Here is a 23,421-nt window from a genome sequence, read left to right on the forward strand (position 1 = left end):
TTTCACATCTATGATTGCCACTTTCCTTAATTTGATTTATGTTCTTCCAGATGGAACATATAAAATATATGTTATGTCAACAAATGTTAATCTACACTTTCACAGTTATCTCTACCAATGAATGCACCATATTTGATTTATAGGATCTGAGATATCTGGAGATAAACATTGAATTTTTCTTATTGTAAAAAAAATGGTGGTGGACATTGTTAAAGATGCCTTTAAGTTAGTAACGACTAAAAGGAAATATTTTCTAATTTAGAGTATATGAGACTCAGAAGACCTAGGGAATTTATGCCACTATCAAGGGCCTACTGACAGATTATTTAGGAACACTGAAGGAATTTAGGAAATGTTCCTGTTTGCAAGACTATTTAAATAACAGATCCTATAATTCCTGATGTTGGCATTTTTAAGGTCATAGATGTAATGGGGAAAATTTATGTTGAATGAACACATTTTTAGTAACTAATGTATACCAGCTGTTTTTACCTATAAATTCATATAGTTTCCCCAAGATATATGAAACAGTCCTTACAACTTATAAACCAGAAAACTGCAAGAGAGAGAGAGAGAATCCTAGGTAGCAGAGAACTATAATACAAATAAAATCTGACCCTCAAAGACAGGATCTTTTCTATTTTTGCAAACAGCCCTATAATAAATATTTGGGTAATGATGCCTCTATAAAATGACATTTAAATAGATAGCATTATATAAAACATATACTACATGTATAGTTCTTTACAAGTTTATAGTCATTTAAGAAAGAATCGAGAAATGAGGGGGGCAGGGCAAGATGGCAGAGGAGTAGGGTCCCCAACTCACCCGCCCCCACCAATTTACCTAGATAACTTTCAAATCATCCTGAAAACCTACGAATTCCACCTGAGATTTAAAGAGAGAACAGCTGGAATGCTACAGTGAGAAGGGTTTTCACTTCTAACAAGGTAAGAAGGTGGAAAAAAATTTAAAAGAATCCAGTGGGGGAGGGGCCCTGCGAGGAGCGGGTCTAAGGCCAGGCGTTGACAGCCCCCAGGACAGGAAAGCCCAGCCCCGCAGAAGCAGTAACTAAAAATCCGCACCAGATTCTTCCCGGACAGAAAGGCACTTAGAGGGGGAACTTGGGCAGGATCCCAGGAGGGGCAGTGGAGCCCCCAGAATCCCGGAGGAGAGCCCACCACACACCTCCGGCGAGCTGGGTAAAGGGCTGGAGCAGGCACCCAGCAGGGCCCGGGGAGCAGCTCAGGCGGCGGCTCCCCGGGGAGGGGGCTGCACGGCCCAGAGCTGATTCCAGCCGCACAGACCCTGGAGTCCAGGGCGCCTGGGCCACAGCCCAGGATCCTGCGCTCCCCCAAGGACACGCGAGGCCTGGAGGACACAGGACAGCGAGGATGCTCCAGCCTCCAGGGCCCACGATCCCAGACCATCCAGGCCCCTGCAGACTGGGAGACTGCAGTAGTTACTGCGGGAGCTGACTCCAGAGCTGGAGAGCAGGCCGCCACCAGTCTTGTGGTTCCTCCTGGTGTCACCCTGTGCCTGGGATGGAGCAGGGCCACCAGGGAAGAGGGGCCTCACAGGATAAACAGCTCCCACTGAGCCTGGCACCTGGCAGGGGGTGGGGAAGCTCCCTCAGGTGCACACACCAGAGAATCAGCACAGCAGCCCTGCTCCTAGAAGACCAGCTGGAAGGACTGGGGAAGAGCAAATTCCTAACCAAGCAGCGCTGGAAAGCTCCAGGGGAAGTCGAGGGACTTACAGTATATAGAACCAGAGGATATGCCTCCTTGTTTTGTTTGTTTGTTTGTTGTTATTTTTGTTTTTTCTTTGTTTTTCTTTTTAGTTATGTTTTTCTCTTTTCATTCCTTTTTCTGGTACAACTTGTTTTTAGCCACTTTGCACTGAGCAAAATGACTAGAAGGAAGAACTCACTACAAAAGAAAAAATCAGAAACCATACTCTCTGACATAGAGTTACAAAATTTGGATTACAATTCGATGTCAGAAAGCCAATTCAGAAGCACAATTTTAAAGCGACTGGTGGCTCTGGAAAAAAAGAATAAAGCATTCAAGAAATTTCATGAATGCAGAATTTAGATCTAATCAGGCAGAAATTAAAAATCAATTGAATGAGATGCAATCCAAACTGGAAGTCCTAATGATGAGGATTAATGCGGTAGAAGAATGAGGGAGTGACATAGAAGACAAGTTGATGGCAAGGAAGGAAGCTGAGGAAAAAGAGAGAAAAACAATTAAGATCATGAGGAAAGGTTAAGGGAAATAAATGACAGCCTCAGAAGGAAAAGTCTACGTTTAATTGTGGTTCCAGAGGGCGCTGAAAGGGACAGAGGACCAGAAAGTGTATTTGAACAAATCATAACTGAGAACTTCCTTAACTTGGAGAGGGAAACCGGCATTCAGATCCAGGAGATAGAGAAGACCCCCCCAAAAAAATTAATAAAAATCATTCAAATCCCCAACATTTAGTAGTGAAACTCGCAAATTCTAAAGATAAAGAGAAGATCCTTAAAGCAAAGACAGAGAAGATCCTTAAAGCAAAGACAAGAAATCCCTAAACTTTATGGGGAGAAGTATTAGGTTAACAGCAGACCACTCAGACCTGGCAAGCCAGAAAGGGCTGGCAGGGTATATTCAAGGTACTAAATGAGAAGAACATGCAGCCAAGATTACTCTATCCAGCAAGGCTCTCATTCAGAATAGAAGGAGAGATAAAGAGCTTCCAAGATAGGCAGAAACTGAAAGAATATGTGACCACCAAACCAGCTCTGCAAGAACTATTAAGGGGGACTCTGTAAAAGAAAAAGGAAGTCCAAAGAAATAATCCACAAAAACAGGGACTGAATAGGTATCATGATGACACTAAATTCATATCTTTCAATAGTAACTCTGAACGTGAATGAGCTTAATGATCCCATCAAAAGACACAGGGTTTCAGACTGGACAAAAAAGCAAGACCCATCTACTTGCGGTCTACTAGAGACTCATTTTAGACCTAAGGACACCTACAGCCTGAAAATAAAGGTTGGAGAACCATTAACCATTGTAATGGTCCTCAAAAGAAAGCAGGGTTAGTAATCCTCATATCAGATAGATTAAAGTTTATCCTCATATCAGTTAAAGAGTGTAGTAAGAGATGAAGAGAGGCACTATATCATACTTAAAGGATCTATCCAACAAGAGGACCTAACAATCATGAATATTTATGCCCCAAATGTGGGAGCTGCCAAGTATATCAATTAATAACCAAAGTTAAGACATACTTAGATAATAATACATTAATACTGGGAGACTTTAACATGGTGCTTTCTGTAAATGACAGATATTATAAGCACAACATCAACAAAGAAACAAGATCTTTAAATGATACACTGGACCAGATGGATTTCACAGATATTTACAGAACTTTACATCAAACGCAACTGAATACACATTCTTCTCACGTGCATATGGAACTTTCTCCAGAATAGACCACATACTGGGTCACAAATCAGGTATCAACTGATACCAAAAGGTTGGGATTGTCCCCTGCATATTTTCAGACCATAATGCTTTGAAACTAGAACTAAATCACAAGAAATTTGGAAGAAATTGAAAAATGTGGATGTTAAAAGATGATCCTGCTAAAAGATGAAAGGGTCAACCAAGAAATTAGAAAGAATTGAAAAGACTCATGGAAACTAATGAGAATGAAGATACAACCATTCAAAGACTTTGGGATATAGCAAAAGCAATCCTGAGAGGGAAATACATCGCAATACAAGCATCACTCAAAAAACTGGAAAAAAATTCAAATACAAAAGCTAATCTTGCACCTAAAGGAACTGGAGAAAGAACAGCAAATAAAACCTGTCAATAAAGTTTGACAGCAAAAGAAGAGAGTCAATAAAGATTCGAGCAGAACTCAATGAAATAGAGACCAGAAGAACTGTGGAACAGATTAACAAAACCAGGAGTTGGTTCTTTGAAAGAATTAATAAGATAGGTAAACCATTAGCCAGCCTTACTAAAAAGAAAAAAGACTCAAATTAATAAAATCATGAATGAAAAAGGAGAGATCACCACCAATACTAAGGAAATACAAACGATTTTAAAACATATTATGAGCATCTATACACCAATAAATTAGGCAATCTAGAAGAAATGGACGCTATTCTGGAAAAACACAAAATACCCAAACTGGAACAGGAAGAAACAGAAAACCTGAACAGGCCAATAACCAGGGAGGAAATTGAAGCAGTCATCAAAAACCTCCCAAGACACAAAAGTCCAGGGCCAGATGGCTTCCCAGGGAAATTCTATCAAATGTTTAAAGAAGAAACAATACCTATTTTACTAAAGCTGTTCCGAAAGAGAAAGATATGGAATACTTCCAAACTCGTTCTTTGAGGCCAGTATCACCTTGAATCCAAAACCAGACAAAGACCCCACCAAAAAGGAGAACTATAGACCAATATCCCTGATGAACACAGATGCAAAAATTTTCAACAAGATACTAGTCAATAGGATCCAACAATACATCAAGAAGATTATTCACCATGACCAAGTGGGATTTATCACCGGGATGCAAGATTGGCTCAACATTCGTAAAGCAATCAACATGATAGATCATATCAACAAGAGAAAAAACAAGAACCATATGATCCTCTCAATACACCCAGAGAAAGCATTTGACAAAATATAGCATCCATTCCTGATCAAAACTCTGAGGAGTGTAGGGATAAAGGGAACATTCCTCAGCATCTTAAAAGCCATCTACAAAAAGCCCAAAGCCATTATCATTCTCAGTGGGGAAACACTGGGAGCCTTTCCCCTAACATTAGGAACACAACAGGGATGTCCACTTTCACCACTGCTCTTCAACATAGTACTAGAAGTCCTAGCCTCAGCAATCAGAAACGAAAAGAAATAAAAGGCATTCAAATTGGCAAAGAAGTAGTCAAACTCTTCCTCTTTGCAGATGACATGATACTTTACATAGAAAACCCAAAAGACTCTATCCCAAGATTGCTAGAACTCATACAGTAATTCGGCAGTGTGGCAGGATACAAAAGTCAATGCCCAGAAATCAGTGGCATTTCTATACACTAACAATGAGACTGAAGAAAGAGAAATTAAGGAGTCAATCCCATTTACAATTGCACCCAAAAGCATAAGATTCCTAGGAATAAACCTAACCAAAGAGGTAAAGGATCTATACTTTAAAAACTACAGAACACTTCTGAAAGAAATTGAGGAAGACACAAAGAGAGTTGGAATACTATTCCATGCTCGTGGATTGGAAGAATTAATATTGTGAAAATATCAATGCTACCCAAGGAAATTTACACATTTAATGCAATCCCCATCAAAATCACATGGACTTTCTTCAGAGAGTTGGAACAAATCATGTTAAGATTTGTGTGGAATAGAAAAGACCTCAGATTGCCAGGGGAATATTGAAAAAAGAAAACCAAAGCTGGGGGCATCACAATGCCAGATTTTAGATTGTACTACAAAGCTGTGATCATCAAGACAGTGTGGTACTGGCACAAAAACACATAGATCAATGGAACAGAATAGAGAACCCAGAAGTGGACCCTGAACTTTATGGTCAACTAATATTCAATAAAGGAGGAAAGACTATCCACTGGAAAAAAGACAGTCTTTTCAATAAATGGTGCTGGGAAAATTGGACATCCACATGCAGAAGACTGAAACTAGACTATTCTCTTACCATACACAAAGATAAACTCAACATGGATGGAAGATCTAAATGTGAAACAAGCCTCCATCAGATTCCTAGAGGAGAATATAAGCAACACCCTTTTTGAACTTGGCCACAGCAACTTCTTGCAAGATACATCTATGAAGACAAGGGAAACAAAAGCAAAAATGGATTATTGGGCCTTATTCAAGATAAAAAGCTTCTGCACAGCAAAAGAAACAGCCAATGAAACTAAAAGACAACCTACAGAATGGGAGAAGATATTTGCAAATGGCATATCAGATAAAGGGCTAGTATCCAAGATCTATAAAGAACTTATTAAACTCAACAGCACAGAAACAAACAATCCAATCATAAAATGGGCAAAAGACATGAAGAGAAATCTCACAGAGGAAGACATACACATGGCCAACAAGCACATGAGAAAATGCTCCGCGTCACTTGCCATCAGGGAAATACAAATCAAAACCACAATGAGATACATCCTCCCACCAGTGAGAATGGGGAAAATTAACAAGGCAGGAAACAACAAACGTTGGAGAGGATGTGGAGAAAGGGGAACCCTCTTGCACTGTTGGTGGGAATGTGAACTGGTACAGCCATGCTGGAAAACTGTGTAGAGGTTCCTCAAAGAGTTAAAAATAGGACTACTGTGCAACCCAGCAAATGTACTGCTGGGGATTTACCTCAAAAATCAGATGCAGTGAACCAGCAGGACTCCTGCACTCCAATGTTGATAGCAGCAATATCCACAATAGCCAAACAGTGGAAGGAGCCTCGGTGTCCATCGAAAGATGAATGGATAAAGAAGATGTGGTTTATGTATACAATGGAATATTACTCAGCCATCAGAAATGACAAATACCCACCATTTGCTCCGACGTGGATAGAAATGGAGAGCATTATGCTGAGTGAAGTAAGTCAATCAGAGAAGGACAAACATTATATGGTCTCATTCATTTGGGGAATATAAAAAATAGTGAAAGGGAATAAAGGGGAAAGGAAAGAAAATGAGTGGGAAATATCAGTGCAGGAGACCGAACATGAGAGACACCTGACTCAGGGAAGAGAAAAGGGGTAGTGGAAAGGGAGGTGGGCGGGGGAATGGGGTGACTGGGTGATGGGCACTGAGGGGGCACTTGGTGGAATGAGCACTGGGTGTTATGCTATATGTTGGCAAATGAACTCCAATAAAAAATATACAAAAATAAAATAAAATAAAAATAAAAATAAATTTTAAAAAAGAAAGAATTGAAGGGCCCCTGGGTGGCTCAGTTGGTTAAGTGTCTGATTTCAGTTCAGGTCATGATCTCAGGGTCCTAGGATGGAGCCCCATGTTGGGGCCTTCCTACTCATTGGGGATTCTGCTTGTCCCTCTGCCCCTCCCCCCACTTGTACACTCTCTCTCTCCAACAAATAATTAAAATCTAAAAAAAAAAGAAAGAACTGCATAACATAACATAAAACATATTCATCTAAAATAGTTGATTTATAAACTAACTTGTCATATTTGATGTTAAAACAATTAAAAAGGACTTATCCGTTAGGATGTCTATGAGAATGGATTAGAATACTGCTTCTCAAATTTCCTCTACAGGGGCACCTGGGTGGCTCAGTTGGTAGAGCATTTGCCTTCAGCTCAATCATGATCTCATGGTCCTGGGATCAAGCCCCATGTCAGGCTCCCTGCTCAGTGGGGCTCCCACTGCCTCTCCTCCTGTTTTTGTTCTCTCTCACTCCTTCTGTCTCTCTCAAATAAATAAATAAAATCTTTAAAAAAATTTGTATACATATTCAATGATCATCGTGTTAAAATGCAGATTTTGTTTTATTAGGTCAGGAGTGGAGCCTAAGGAGCTACATTTCTAACAATTGTAAGTGATATTGATGGTACACATCCATGGACTACATTATGAGTAACAATGGATTGTAGGACTAACTATTTACAATTCAAAAAACTAAGCTTACTTTTTATGCGGTTCTATCAAAATGCAGAGGAATCTACACAAATGTTTTAAAACCATATTAAAATGCCAAGTACTGTAATGTTTCTTTCTGTGTTATTTTTTAATCTTCATTTATTAGATTGACTAACATTGGCACAAAGTCCACAGTGTCTCTTGTATCCATATATCTACCTAAAATGTTCAGCTTCTCTCATTCTCAGCAGGTAAGGTCTCATTAGCACCTGTGATTTAAAAAGCCTGAGTTTCTCCCAGCAAGATGTAGTTTTATTAATATGTGTTATATTTATATATCTCTCATTTTATGATGTTATTATGTGCAACCAAATGTATAGTTATTGCTCTAGTACCTGTTTACTTTGTAAGTATTGACGGTCAAAGGTGTGAATCTTGCAGAATCTTTTTCATAACTTTGTGAGAATAAACATTAAACAAAATGACTTAAGAATAAATGAAAATAATAACTTGTCTTAAATGACAAGGAAACTGACTAGAATAATAAAATAAAAGTCATGGAAAGGATATCTTTGCTAGCTGATAATAATTATGAATGTTATTTTTTAAGAAATAAATATATAGACATCTAACTATCTGTTTCAGGAGATTTTGAATTGTTCACTAAATATATTGTCTGAAATATCTTTATTTTGTTTTCCTTAGCACTGTGGTGTGATGGTAAATGTTTAACAACTAGCTTTCCATAATAAAAAAGCTTGGTTTGCAGCATTTTCAGATAACACAGTGTAAACAGTCACTACGGTCAATGTTAAGCAACCAACATGACATTCATGAGCATAGAGTTTGGAAAGGTGCACAAATGAGGTTTTGCAGGCCAGTAGAAGTCATTTCCTTTTTTTTTTTTCCCTCAGTAGAAGTCATTTCCAACACACCACTGACTCAGTAAGCTTGAGCATCATCTGTTTTAACAATGTTGTATCATGACTGTCCATGAACATTCATTGTACAATCTACTATAAGTTTTCAATTTTAAAATGTGGAACATGCAAAGAAGATGAAGATAAAATTCATTATAAATCTATCATTCAAGGAATGATCGTTATATATTTGTATATAACTTTGAGAATTTTTGATCATTTTATTTTTTGAGAATTTTTATTAAAATATCCCTCTATTATTTCTTATAAAATTGAAAATTATTTCTTTTTTAAGATTTTATTTATTTTTGTATGAGAGACAGAGAGGCAGAGACATAGGCAGAAGGAGAAGCAGGCTTCTTGCTGGGAGCCTGATGTGGGACTTGATCCCAGGACCCTGGGATCACAACCTAAGCCAAAGGCAGATGATCAACCCAGGTGCTCTGAAAAGTATTTCATTTTTGTGTTCTACCCATTCAATAGGTAATAGAACTTACAATAATTATTTATTCCTTAAAAATATATGCTGCCTAAACGAAGCAATATTCTATCAATATACTAAAGTAAATTAAATCTTTTCTCTACAGTTGAGTAATATCTATATTTAGAGGGTTTCAAAATTACAATATAATAGGTTAATGAACATTCTCATACAGAAATCCTTGTGTTCATTAACTCTTTCCTCAGGGTAAATTCCTAAAAGGGAAATTATTGAGAATAAATGTGTGATTATTTTTAAGATTTCAGATATGTATTGCTAAATGTTTAAACTTCTGGTAAGGGTGTCTGGGATGCCCTCTTTCATCAGACTTACACAACCTTATTCAAAAAAAGAGAAAAAACAACAAATATTTCTGAAGTTTAATTAAACCATACAATATTTCATTCAATTTATAGAACTTTCATTTTATTGGCCATTTTCAGTTTTCATTTTTGAATTGCCTATTAACATAGATAACCAGCTTTTTTTTGGTACTACTTTAATATTATTTAGTAATCACATTAACCATTTTTTTCATATCTGTCCCATTTAGCTCTTACTTTATAATTCCTCTTCATAATTTTGCTTATGATTTTATTGACATTAACATGTATAAATTTTAAACTCTTGTTAATGATAATGCTATGTGGTATACTGTGCATAATTATAACCATTATATCAAAGTTACAAAGTGCTTCTCCTATCCATTTCCAGTTCTTTCTCCCTGTAATAAAAATTCATTTTGATTAAAAACTGTTAACTGTTATAAATCCTTTTGAGAAATATAAAGTAAATCAGAAGAATAAAAAACAAAACAAAATCACAACATGTAACATTATGCAAGAAAACATCCACAATTTTCAAGTATTTTTGATTTACATTTAATTTAAATTTACTGTTATACTACACATTTTCTATTATTTTCCCAGATTTAATTTTATTATTTCATTTTTCCTCTGCTGGCAGGAAGTTTCTCTCTTCCCATTTTTTTAATAGTCACTCCAAAATTAAAATAATGCATTCTTTACTTCTTAAACTATAATATTGATATTTTCCCTTAAGGTATAATAAAGGAAGGACTTTCAAAAATCATAATCTATTTATCCCACCTTCCAACTTCTATTTTTCTACTAAATTTAATATATACTCTGCCCAAAATATCATGATTATTATTGTTTTATACAGTAGATACTCATTTTAAATTACACATATAAAGGAGGAAAAGTGTCACAGATTCTGCCTTTCAGTTTTATATTGGTTGAAAGGGAAATTATACACACACACTCAAATTAGTAATTTCACTTTTGCCTCAGGGCTATTTTTCATATGCCAAACTCACTGAAATTCTATAATCCCAACTTCTCTCCAGCAAATGGCTTTTCATTTCTACTCAAAGATGTCTCAGAGTTAGATTGTACTTAATAATTTGTTATTGAAAATGCTCCAATTGTGACTTCCCCTTAATGAGTTATTCACTGTGATCCATCTCCAAGTGGAATGTATCTTTCTTTGGCATTGTTTGTACATATTTATTATACAGTTTTATTTTATAATTCAGAAAGAGATCAAACTTTTTCTGTGCCTTGGCATTTCTGAGAAAACTTTTTATAATCTTTACACTTGAATCACAATACAACAAATATCAAATACTTTGTTCTTATGGTCAAATGTATCTTTCTCTGTAAAACTCCATTGTCTTATAGCATTTAATATTTTAAAAGTGGTATTTGAGGAGACTCATATTTTCTTTTATACATAAACTTATCACCAGGGCCTCAAAGAAAAAAACATATTTCAGTCAACTTGGTATCTTCAAAATTCTTTCCACCGGGCTTGGTATTGGCCTTGTAGTTTAGTCTTTCCATTATACATATAAAACCTTCACCATGGTTGTCTTCATACGTCAGTGAACAAAAGAGGGGAACAAAAGAGGGGGTCAACAAGCCATCTGTGTAAAAGTGAGCTAATTTTTATATATTTTATAGTCAGTTCCTTTCTCTCAGGCTAACACTATTGTGTTTTCTACACACTTCTAATTAGTCTTTTCTGTGGTCTCAGAAAGATGAATTACAATATAATCTGTATTTTCTGTTTCATTCTGGTCCTGCAGGCCTTGATTTATGCTAATTACTCTTCAGAAGCATAAGGATAAATCATATTTTTGCAAGTTTTTATTAATGACACATTGTCTTTGTCCATTCAGGATGCTATAACAAATGACTAGGAATTTAGTCTCTGGTAAGAGCCTTCTTCCTGGTTCATAGATAGCTATCTTCTTACTCTGTTCTTACATGCTAGAAGGAATGAGGGAACTGCTCACAGTCTCTTTTATAAGGGCACTAATCCCATTCATGGGAACCCCATTCTCATGCTCTAATCACCTAGTAAAATCCACACCATTACATTGAGGATTAGGTTTCAGCATATGAATTTGCAAGAGACATAAACATTCAGTCCACTGCATGCATACACTGCAGACTTCTTCCACTCTTTCCTCCTTCATACCAGCAATATAATTAAATTTTAGAAACAGGTATTTATTAAGATAATAGTGGAGAAATTTTAAGTTCCTTCAATGATAACAATTGAATTTGAGTCATTCAAATAACCAGTGGGAAAGTTTTTCGTTCAAAAAATACATAATCATGAGGTGGCTAAAGAACTTGAAGCTTGGATATAGAGGTAAGGGTGGAGACTATTGCCTGGGAGTAACAGTAAAAATATTCCTCCCACTAAGATTAAATCTCTCTATAGTAGATTTTCATTTCTGCATCTACCTTGTAATTAACCTAAATGTAGTTAAAAAAAAAAAAAAAAAACAAGAACAAAAACATTGCTTCATCATTTGAAAACAAGAAGTATTTGATTAAATTAATGGCAAATAATTTAGAGACAATAAAACATTGAAAATTAAAAGCTCTTAGGGGTGCCTTGATGGCTCTGTTGGTTAAGCAATAGATTTCTGATTTCAGCTAAGGTCATGATTTTAGGGTTGTGAGACGGAGGCCCCCATAGGCTCCGTGCTCACTGTGGAGGACACTTAAAGATTCTCTTTCTCTAAAAACTAAAGAAAAACAAAAACAAGAAACAACTCTTAGAATCTGTAGCCATGAGAATCCCATACATGAACTATTTTAAGTTGGTTGACTTTCAATCACCTACAATGTATTCATAAAAAGATATCTAGATATCTACAGGCCTTAAGAACTAAGTGACCAATAATGTGATGAGCTTTGTTTTATCTACAGGCCAACAGAAAACACATTCTTGCAACTCTCATAAGGAATTTAGGACTCAAGCTCCATATGCACTCATAAGTAAATTTTACACATTATTTTAGGAATGTACTCTTGATACATGTGATGTGTTCCACTGATTTTGCAATATTTTTTAAATTATTCATTCATCCACTCACTCATTGACTCAATAATATATCTATCCACCCAGAATGGTAATTGAAGTAAATAGCCTCTAAATGGTCCCCCAAATAAGCCTCACATTTTAGAATTCATGCTCTTGTGGGATATCCTCCAGGAGTATGGCCTAGATCAAATGACTCACTTCTAATGAATAGAATATAGCAAAAGTGATGTCACTTTGGAGGTTAATTGGAAAAGGATTGTGACCCTTCCCAAAAGACTCTGTCTCACTCTTTCTATTTCTCTTGAAGCCCCTTACTCTGGGAAAAACAGGGTGGCATGCTATAAATAGCCCTATGGTAGGCTTATGTGCCAAGGAGCTGATGTTTCTGGCCAAATGCCAGTGACAGTCTGAAAGCAGCCAACAGCCGACTGAATAACCTTGGAAGTAAATCCTCCCCAACTGGAGCCCTGAGATAATCACAATACTGGTGCATACCTTGATTGTAGCCTCATGAGAGATCCTGAATCACAGACATCTCTATGTGGTGTCTGGATTCCTGACTCAGAGAAACTGAAATAATATGCTGCTAAATTTTAGTTTAATAAGTTACACAACAATAGATAGATAACAAAGGTAAGTACATGAACTCTGATGTCAGAGGACTTGTGATGGATTCCTGGTTCCATAATTCTTGATTTCTTTACCTTGGGCAACTTATAAACTCTATCAGCGTTCTTGTTTTTGAAATAAAGATAATAATAATAGTACCTCTTGCATCAGTTGTTTTCAGTAAAAAGAAATTGAAATCTGTATACTAAGAGTTTAGAGCAATGCTTGATCAACAGTAGATAATAAATGCTAGTGATCATTCATTTGAACAATGATATAAAGGAAATAAAATACTACCAACTAAATCTGTGAAACTGAGCATGTGACATAATAAATTTGGGTCTCAGTATTCTTTCATTAATTCAGGAAATATTTGCTAAGTACCAATTTTGCACCCTAGGCTCTTCAGTGAACAAAAGAGGGGAAAAAATAACCTGCATTTAAGAAAATTACTTTTAAGGAAAAGAGCCAGCCAATTGAAAAATAAACACAATAAATAAAATTGATGATATGTCAAATGGTGATAAATACATGGAAGGAATATATACCATGTGTTTTTAATATGATATGATGTTTTAAAATTTCATTCAGTTTGAAGAATTTTCTAAATATTCTTATGATTTTCTTTGATTAATGAGTTGTTTTAAAGTGAATTGCTTAATTTCCAAACTGTTTAGAATTTTTATAGTTTGTTTAATGATTTTGATTTTTTAAATTCATTTTTATTTTTTTAGTTAATATATGGTGTAAAATTAGTTTTGGTGTACGATTTAGTGATTCAACAATTCCATACAAGACCCGTTGCTCTTCACAAGTGCCCCCTGTAATCCCCATCATGTATTTCACTCACACACTTCTCCTTGGTAACTATTGGTTGTTCTCCATAGTTAAGAGTCTGTTTGTTGGTTTGCCCCCCACCCCTCTCTCTCTCTTTAACCTATGCTTTAACCTACGTTTTATTTCTTAAATTACACATGTGAGGGAAATCACATGGTATTTGTCTTTCTCTAATTTACTAATTTCAAATTAAATTTCTTGTAATCAGAGATAATACTTTGCATAATTTCAAATCTTTGAAATTTACTGATACTTTTTATAAATCACTTCATATGGTCTATCTTATTGAATAATCTATGTATGCTTTAAAATGTTTACATCATCCTTTTTGAGTATAGTGTTTCACAAATATCTGCTAGTTTATATTGGCTTATAATGTCTGTTATGTCTGAGAAATGGCTGTTAAAACCTCTAAATATGTTTGTGAATTTGTCAGTTTCTGCATTGTATATTCTGAATATGATAATTAGTTTCAACCACATTGGCCTTGTTATTCCTTTTTAATGAATTTACTAAATGGAGCACAACATTCTATCTTTGGTAATACTCGTTTTAAATTCTATTTTGCTTGGTATTAATTTAGACACATTAGCTTTTCATAAGTGGTCCCATCATTTTACTTTTAATAATATTTGAAGTTCATCTCTCATGATAAGAATATAATCAAGTTTTGCTTTTTCATACAATCTGATAATTTTTCACTTTATTTAGACTGTTCCATTTGTTTGGTGTAATTTTTTATATGTTTAGGATTATACCTATATCATCTAGCTACTTGCTTTCCACTCCTTTATGATCTATATTGTTTCTAACATGAAGCCAGTAATAATTCATATTACTGTTCTTTTTTCCAGTGTGAATTGAATGTGTAAATTTATGTCTTTCAGCACATTTGAGAACTTTTCCTTATTAATTCTTCAAATACCTTGTCATCCCCAAAATGTCTCTCCTATCCCTCTAGGGTTTTAATTACATTGTAGTAGACCTTTTGATACTATTCCACAGGTACCAAAGTTTCTGTTTTATTTTTCTTCAATCTGTTCCATGTTTTTCAAGTTGATAATATCTATAATCCTCTCTCTGAGTTGTTGACTTTTTTCTCTCTGTCATCTCTAACCTGCTGCTAAGTTCGTCTAGTATTTGTTTTTAATTTCAAGCATTTTCTTTGTAAAATTTCCTCTTGATTCTTTTTAAAATTTTCTATTTTCTACCAAGATATTCCATTTGTTCATTTAATATAAACATATTTTATATCATTTATCATACCTAATAGTTACTTTATAATTATTTCTGTTAATCCAAAATTTAATTCATTTCAAGTTCTATCAAAGTAATTTTTTTTTTTTACAAAAAAAAGTAAACTTGACTGCCCTTTTTTTCTGTATGGGTCATATATTTTCTCCCCCCTCCCATATGTCTAATAACTTGAGATTGTATCTTGGATTTTGTGACTGATTCATTGTGGTGATTCTGGGTTCTGTTGTGCTATTTTACTGCATCTTGTTTTTGTTTGTGTTCTTTTTAAATGGCCATATAACTGTCTAGACTTGAAATAAAATATGTCTCTCTCTTGTGGTGGGAAGCAGCAGAAATATTTTTTTTCAGTTTTTATACACTTAAGTGTGCTATTTGGAGTTTTCTTTGGTCATGTGCATTTCATAGACTAGACAAAAATTTAGCCCAAGTTCATAGGTAAGAAATGATAGTCTTCTATTGCTCTCTTCTTCAAGAAGTTTCCCTCCTCACTTTCCATTGTTCATGGTCTTCCTGCCTTACATACACTGGTTATTCAAATCAGTTCATCAATGAATGTCTGTGAGATTTAGCCACCTCTTCTGAAACTAGCTGTTATCTTTCCTTAGTCCAAAATTCATATAAATGGAGAAGTTAACCAATGTTTCTTTATTTTTCCTGTTTTTGTATTAGTTTATTATTCCTTTAGTAGCTGATTATGTTATCCATTTTATCTTGTTTTGCTTTTTTACATATTCCACTCTTTTTGGTTGCTCTTAGGCTTTTATATACATACTTAACTTATAAAATAATACCATATCATTTCACACTTAACGTAAGGGCCTTACAGACATATACTTCTTTTAACCCATTCCCATATTCTTAGATATTATTGTCATAGATTTTATTTACATAAGCATTTTATATCTCACAATGTATTATTGTTGTCTTGTTGTTTTAAACACTCAGTTATCCTTTGAAGAAATTAGTTACTATTATCAATATAACTAAAATTATTATTGCACACATATTTGTCATTTCTAGTGTTGTCAATTCTTTCATGTACATCTTGGTCTCCATGTGGTATCATTTTCTTTTTGCTTGATGAACTTCTTTGTACAGTTCTGGATTATGTGCAGTAAATTCTTCTGACAGAATAAAGGTTGTATCTCCTAGATTACCTTTCTTCCAAGTGTGGATATATAAGCAAGATCTAGCCAATATGCAATTTCTGATTATGCCTTTAATTTGATGTGCCATGACCAGCCCTTTTTTTTTTTTCCTCTTCCTAACTGATTCTAATGGTAGCAAAGGCTGGAGTGATTGTCACATTCCATGTTATGGAAGCTGTGTGCTGAGCTTATAAAAGTTATAAGTTAGAGGGAGCCTAGGATCATGTTGAATTCTAACATGGAAAATCAACATAAAACTTCAACATTTATATGAAAATGATATAAATGTCTTATTTATTTATATCACTTTTAATTTTGACTCTTTGCTTTACCAAGTGAAATGATATCCTAACCAGTATAGAATGTAGTACCTAGAAATGGAATGCTGTACCTAAAATATGTAACAGGGCTTAGCAGGTGAACACTGGGCATCAAGGACACAGTCTGAAATGTGATCGCTGAGGAGCCTGTAATACCTAGTAAAGGAAAACAGGTGCTAATAGAGACTATAATTCTAGGGAAAATGATAGGTAAAAATTAAGAATGTTTATCCATGTGGCTGCTTTTATCCTGCTTTAATAAAAATCTCATAAAACAAGGATGACTTTTATCTAAATCTAGGCATTATGCAAGGAATTATTTAATGAACTTTGGCAAGGATGCTCTTTTGTCTATAGTTTAAACTTCACTATGACCAAGTCTATAATGATGGGAAAAAATTTAGCCCCATTGAAGATAATATAAGAGGTGGTTCTCAAGAAATAAGAGTGTGCCCTTAAGGCTTTCTGAAGCATCTTCCTTCCAATAATTGTTTTCTATCAGGTAATGGGAACCAGCCAAGCAGCATACCTGAAATACAGCTCTTTTTCTTTCTACTCAAACCTATTGTTTCAGATGGCCCCAAGTTATATGTGATTAAGTTGAGAATGATCTGATGGGCAGAACAAGAGTCTAGTAAATGAAAGACCAGAGATTCTAGACTTGAATCATTTCTAAATATGATTGCCCCAGAATTTCCCAGATTCCAACAGACAGGAAGCTAGAAAAGTTTTGAAGAAATTATATTACCAAAAATACCACTTGTTTTGCTGGAGAAAGCTTGTGACAGCTCGGCCCCTCAAAGAGAACCCCAAAACAGACTCGTAGAAAATAAGTTAAGAAAACTGACCCAAAGTAGGTCATACTCTTTAATATCTATTTCAGAGTAGCCAGAGAGGAGAATGAACAAAGAACAATCTCACATTGAGTTAACTTAGAAACCACAGGAAAATGGTTCAGGAGTTACTGCTCAGAGAGCATAATTGGTGGTAGCCAGATGGGCAAACCAAGAAATTTATTTTACTTCTAGAGTAGGGGAAGTCTTAGCTATTTGTCCATTACAACGAATGAATTGATCATTGCATTCAATGGTGATATTTATGTGTTTCTCATTCTTTTAGTGGGAATTTGAATTACAAATATTCTATTTCTACTTACCCATTGTATGTTGGGTATGCTTTTAATTTATACACACTCTCATCAAAGGGGAATTATATATGGATCTGAGATCTATATAAGTCAGAGATCCAAGATCTTGGATTATAAGTAATAAGTTTTTGGTACTTTGAGATTATCTACTTTAGGGCAGGGTTAAATGTATCCTATGCAAGGTAACAAATATGTGCAAAAATACGTCACTGTACAGATGTGCTCACTGTGGGAGGTATTGTTTTATAGAGAAATAGAAATTTAGTTGGGTAGTAGCCACTGAGAAAAAAAGCTATATTTACTAACATTCTTTTTTTAACATTGTTGCCATGTGACCAAATTATTAAGAGACAATATACAAACAGACAATGACAGATCAATATGGCAATCCAAGTCTGACTCAAAATCTGCAACCAAACCATGAAGTCTGTGGTAATTGGTTCCAAATCATCAGGACATGGTCAATCAACAATTGCTGGGTTATCTGCCTTGCTTTCCTAACATGTAGCTCAGGACCAACCACGCAAAACTAAAATGTACTCCAAACAATCACATATAATGATCACTGCTAGCTAGTCTGCCTCAACTTCGCCAGGCCAAAAGATCCAGTCATACCAAAATCTTTCCTTCCTTTCACAATAAAGCTTTCTCATCTTCTTCCTGCCTTTGTCTCCCAAATGTAAGCGTTGATGGCTGACTCCCTTGTAAGAATGAATACCTTCTATTTTTTTCTCATTTAGGTTATCTGTGTTTATTTTCACATTCTGGTCATTGGGAAATGTCAAGTACAATTATGATTAGTTCCTCAAAAGAAATATGTTGGGTTTGTTTTCTTTCTTATTCTTTCTCCCTTGCTGAACTGAGGCATGATATATCATGATTGCAGTAGCTAGAGGAGACTTATTCAACCACAATATGTTGAAATGGCAGGTGGGACTGCCTTTGATGCCTTTTTGGAGTGTAATCATTATACTAACTTAGACTTTATAGGAAACAAAATAAACTTCTATTTTGTTTAAGATATCAAATACTTGGAAATCTTCCTTACAGTATCTAAACAGACACAATAAATACTATAGACATTAAAAACACCATTTACTTTGAACTGAAATATAATTGACATAATACAGGTAATTTTTTTTAATGATACCATTCAATGAATATTGACATATATGTAAAGCTGTATAACAGTCACAAAAATCAAAACACACATTCTAAACACCCAAAATATTTCTGCCATGGCTCTTTGCAGTTAATTACCTGCCCACTCTCTGCCAGTGTCAAAATCAATCTATTTTCTGGTCTTTGTATAGTTTTGCCTTTCCTGAAATATCACATAATGGAGTTATGAAATATTTAGTCTTTTGTTCATTCACTTAGCAGGATGTTTTTGAGATTCATTCATGATATTGTATGTGAAAATGTAAAAATAAAAGAAAGGTCGTGGATATCAGTAAGTAGCAAATCTAGCTCCAGATAAGTGAACATGAGTTCAATGGTTACAGTTACTCTATAGACCATAGAGGTCCCTAGTAGGGAGGATCCAAGGCACAAAGAAGGACATTTTCCATTTGATAGAGTAAATTATATAAATCCTCACATTATATAAATCATAGGTATGAATAAAGATGGCATTTTAACAAATATCATTAAAAACTATTATTTAGAGGGGATCCCTGGGAGGCTCAGCGGTTTGGTGCCTGCCTTTGGCCCAGGGCGGGATCCTGGAGCCCCGGGATCGAGTCCCGCGTCGGGCTCCTGGGATGGAGCCTGCTTCTCCCTCCTCCTGTATCTCTGCCTCTCTCTCTCTCTCTCTCTCTCTCTCTCTATATATATATATATATATATATATCATAAATAAATAAATAAATCTTTAAAAAAGTGAAAACTATTATTTAGAGACATATGTAGCAATAAAGTTACATATATTTGTGAATGTATGTCTCTATAGAAGACCACTGACATGGCAAAACTTGGATCATGGAACTACTATTTTTCATTATGATCCCCTGTGCACGTATTTTTACTCTAAGGAAGTCAATTAATTAGAAAAAGAATTTTGGCGAAGGATCATAGAGGATGATATACTGAATTATAAGCTAAGAAAATGAAGAAATAGAGAATAGAAGCTCAGGAAATTGGAAGACAGTACATGATGATGTTGTCTCAAGTCAGATCTAAGCATGGCATAAGGAAAATTAATGTATGAATTCAAAGAAATGACTAAATTTGAATAAAGGTAAAGCAGAAAAATACAGGCCTTTCCCCCCCCTAGATTTAAACCATTAGTTTGTTGGTCCTTAACAGATCTTAATACTTTTCCATCAAAATCGTCATAAATCTGAAATCTTCATATTAAAAAGAAAAACAAAATTTCCCTAGCATGTCAGTTAACTCATTTCCTAGGATGGAGTCAACCTGCTCAGAAATTAGGGACACTGAGCAGAGCCTTTATTAATAGAAATGTAAGGGGAATAAAAAGGCATTTCTAACAGTGGGTTAATAGGAGATGCCAGTAGCAGGACCAGTCCTATGGCAGGATGACATCAAGAGCCACAGGAATTAATTAAGCTCACAGCTTAGGTTTGAAGCAAAGGACAGTAATGAAGGTGGATATTGCTTTCAGGTCAAGTCTTGGGAAACTGCCTGATATATATTTCCATGGGGAGATGTATATATATATATATATATACATATCACTATGTATTAGTAAGGTATTGATTTTAAGGATTTAGAGAAATTGTAGAAGAGAAAATAGATTTTTGTGATCAAGTTTAACTTATTGATCCATTTAGACTTGTTGATCCCAAACTTGTTCATCAAATCCTGATTCTCTTCTCATTAGCTGAACAATCTTAGGCAAATCACTTCTTTCTGCATTTTAGTTTCATTTTAGGTTGCCTGGATGACAGGAACAAGATTAGCAAAACTAACAAAAATGATAATATCTAAAGATATATATTCACTGACTATGTGCTAAGCACTATTTATATTTTGTTTTATTTAAAAAGTTTAAAAAGTTAGGCAATTTTAAGACCTTTACAACTCTGATTAATTCTGATTTTATGAAGGAGAACTAGATACTTGAAAAGTGATGGTATCAAGGGGTAACTTTGGGCATTTATCCATTTTGAGACAAGCATTCTAGCCTGACCCTTATTCAATTGTCACAGTGAAGTCCTTTCTTTATAGATTTACTATGTTTGCCAGCTTCAAGTGCCTTCAGGATCCAAGGAGATAATAAAAATTTGTGAGGTGAATGCATATAGGACTATAGGGATTTAGGAAATAACATCTCATCGTACAAAGTCTGACAAGCATTCTTATTCAAATAAATTTATATCTATAAAGTAATGAGGCAAAAATAAATCTGCATACCAAAGAATCAAGTTTTTTATTTGGTATAAATCTGTTTATCTATTATTTATCAGTTAATTTCCTTGTAAATCTCTGTAATGAATTCTTTTGGTGACCCATTCAGCCCTCCTTTATATTGATACCATTAATTTAACATAACAGACCTTGTTAGTGTAAACTACAGTTGGCTTATACTAGCTTCCTATTCCAAAGAAATGTCCTCAGGCAAACAGGAGTTAGAGTGCAGAGCCAATGGCTGGCTCTTTTTTGGCTTGAAGAGAGGACTAACTCTGAAAGCATAAGTCATGTGCCAGAGCTTCCCCACATGATCAAGATGAAGCAAGTCTCCAACTGAGAACTACATACTTGCTCAGCTTTTTACCACTTTACACTGATCCCATTACTCTTTTTCTCTGAGCAACACCTCTTTGGCAACTTGAACAGAATCCACATCTCAGGCTCGTGTAATTTATCTAACTGAAGACAACATTGTATTTTCCTCAGAGAACATACTTTCTTCCTATGATGGAGACTAAGCATGTAAATAAAATATCTCTAAAATTAAAACAAACAAAGGTAAAACAAATTATCTGCATACTCAGTAAAAAACAAACTTTAGAGGTAAAAAGAAGTTAATCATAATAGGTCACGCTAAAACTAGAGGGATAATTCCACCTTCACTTCTTACGTCGAAAATAAATCATGGGATTGTAAAATGTTATCTTGGTCTTATCTTCAAATTGAGATTCTTACAAAAATTCTGTGTTTTAATTACTTGTTCTACAACATGGAATAATCATAAAACACATCAACAATCCTAAGAGAAATTGTGGAGGAATCAAATTGAATATAAGTATTAAGGAGAAGAAAAAAATGTTTGGAGAAAATTATGCTCATAAAGACAATAATCTCATAACTGATAAACAAAGACCTCTAGTCCACTTGTATTTCCATCCAGAGTGTTTAAAACTACATTAATTCTTAATAAACATAAATATTATATTGACAATTCTTACTTCTTAAAGCAAGTAGTAGAGTGCCTGTCACATTTTAAATAATGTTTTATTAAAAAAATAATAATGTTTTATTGCTATAATGTACATAGACAAGACTAGGTGGTAAATTGATTTCTTAGTGTACTTCCTAAAATTTTAAATTCTCTCCTACTGATATATCCCACAGTAGAATGTGACCAAAATAATCTGGCTTTAGAGAGACAGAGTCTAAAAGCATTTGATGTTTACTGTCTTTAGAAGGAATTTCTAATTTGTTACTTATCTATATACTAGGACAACTCTGTGGTCAACTATTGTAAAAGGAAAACATTAATGCTTGTAATTTTTAATATTTCATTGTACTTAATTTGTTTTCCACAAATACTTCCTTACTGAAACAGAAAAAAAAAAACCTATACCACATGAAATTTGATGCCACCTCTTTTCAAACATAGTGAAATGTTACTTCATACAGAATACTTTGGAGTTAATAAAAATGATTTTGGTAAACATCATGCTAACATGGTACACCATTCATAAAAAATTAATGCTTGCTAAAGATTTAATTTCCTAGATGAAAAAAGTGGAATTATGCTTTTAAAAAATTGAATAACACAAAATGGAATAGCAGTGTAGAATCTCTCTCCATATTCAGATATTTTGCAAGTTAACTTTATATTAATTGGGCTTATTGTTGATTTGATTTTGTCAAAAGTAGAGTCAGATACTTAACTGAAGCATTTAAAACAAAATATTTAACCTGAGGGTCAGAAATACTTATGTACCAGTTTTAACTTTCTAATAGAAAACAAAACAAAACAAAACAAACCTGTATTAAACTAAATAAGGAGGGAGTATAAACTTTACCTCCTAGATTAAAAAGAAATTGGGATATGGATTTGGAAGTGTCAAGAAAAATGACAAAAGCTGAAGTGGATCGGTTGACATAAGTTTAATTTCGCTGGTTTTTTAGAGAAAGGAAACTCCAGTGTGAATTGGCTACTTTTCCCTATAAGTAGAGAGTTTATTAGGCAGTGATTATCAGTTATTCTCCATTTCCATGGGGAAGTTTTATTATTATTATTTTTAAGGATTTTATTTATTTATTCATGAGAGAGAGAGAAAGAGGCAGAGACACAGACAGAGGGAGAAGCAGGCTCTATGCAGGGAGCCTGATGTGGGACTCCATCCCAGGACTCCAGGATCATGCCCTGGGCCAAAGGCGGGCACTAAACCGCTGAGCCACCCAGGGATCCCCTCCATGGGGAAGTTTTAAATGAACATGAACATTCATTTAAATGAACATTTACAGTGGGCACATTTATGGAGTTCTTAATGCCTGTC

Source organism: Vulpes vulpes, chromosome 8 (genome assembly GCF_048418805.1).
Source record: "Vulpes vulpes isolate BD-2025 chromosome 8, VulVul3, whole genome shotgun sequence".
NCBI lineage: Eukaryota > Metazoa > Chordata > Mammalia > Carnivora > Canidae > Vulpes > Vulpes vulpes.